This window comes from Anastrepha obliqua, chromosome 1, assembly GCF_027943255.1.
Source record: "Anastrepha obliqua isolate idAnaObli1 chromosome 1, idAnaObli1_1.0, whole genome shotgun sequence".
Classification (NCBI taxonomy): Eukaryota; Metazoa; Arthropoda; class Insecta; order Diptera; family Tephritidae; genus Anastrepha; species Anastrepha obliqua.
The window spans coordinates 15117618-15119297 of NC_072892.1; positions in this window are offsets into that span (position 1 = coordinate 15117618).

Genomic DNA, 1680 nt, shown 5'->3' on the forward strand with positions numbered 1-1680 from the left:
ATCCACTCTAATGCATTCACCAAGATTGGATATTTTTAATATACAAGGTGATGCCCAAAATAAACAAAATAGGCGTCATAAAAATGTTTTGATGGCGCCATCTTCTTAATGAGTTAGTGCATTGGAACCTACATCCCTAGTTGACTTCCCGTGAAAGCTTGGTGACGTTCGGTTCAGTGGAAGCGAAGTTATTGCGCCTAAAGTGTTAGTATGTTTGTGTCATCGGTACAAGAATGTGTTTCGAACAAAGAGCATCGAAATTGTTCGCAAACTTATTAAAAACGAACCGGAATCATCGTTGAAATTCACGGAATCGAAGTTGAATATCACCAAAACATCGATTCATCGCATTTTAACTGATCATTTGGGCTTACGAAAGGTTTGCGCACGTTTCATTCCACACAAGTTAACTGAGGACCAAAAATTGCTCAGAATTCGGCATTCCAAAAGCCTCATTAAAGAGGCGAGAAAAGACGAGAACTTCCTTTGCAACATTGCAACTGGTGATGAAACGGGGTATTTCCAACATGAACCTGAAAGTAAGTGTCAAAGTGCCGAATGGAAGGCCCCAGATGAGCCACCACCCAAAAAATCGCGTTTGGAGAAGTCAAAAATCAAGTCGATGCTCATTTGTTTTTACGATTCCAAGGGAATTGTCCACAAAGAGTTCGTGCCAATGGGCCAAACTGTCAATGCGATTTTCTATCTTAGCATTTTGAAGCGTTTGTTTTACCGTATTCGTCGAATTTGCCCTGCAAACCGCGAAGGAAGAAGCTGGCGCTTATTGCATAATAATGCACTATCACTTCGATCCACTCTTGTGACTGATCTTTTGACTATAAACCGCATTTTAACCATCAATCACTCACCGTATTCCTGTGACCTCTGCCTATTCAGAATATTGCATTTGGCCATGAAAGGAAAACGTTTTGCGTCCATCGAGGCCATCCGAAAGGCTTGTACAGATATCCTGAAGGACATTCGGGTCCATGACCTGAAACACTCTTTCGAAAAGCGTTTAGATCGCACAAAACAGTGTATCGAGGCCAAAGCGGACTATTTTGAATAAATAAACACGAACTTAACAGAACAAAGCTCCTGTTGTTTCTATTTTAGCTCAGTCTTGTATAGTTTTGACCTCACCTTGTAAAGCGTTTTTCAATAGGTCGCTTCAACATTTTTTCGATAGGGAGGGCGAACGACGCAATATTTTTTATTTTTCGCTTGTCATTTGTAAACTTCATTAGTATACATTTCATCATGGAACGCTACACACTTGAGCAACGATTGCAAATCGTGCAAATTTTTTATGAAAATAATCGTTCTGTTGCTGCTACCAGATCCAGATTTTTTCCAAAAAATCATCTTCAGTGATGAAGCTCACTTTTGGCTCAATGGCTTTGTCAACAAGCAAAATATGCGTTACTGGGCCAAAAGCAATCCACACGTGATTCATGAGGCACCGTTGCATCCCGAAAAAATCACTGTTTGGAGCGGTTTACATGCCGGCAGCGTAATTGGCCCATATTTTTTCGTTGACGAGAACGATCGCCACGTTACTGTGAATGGAAATCGATACCGCGACATGATAAACGATTATTTTTGGCCGCAATTGAATGGTATGGTCTTAGACGACATGTGGTTTCAACAGGACGGGACCACAAGCCACACAGCACACGC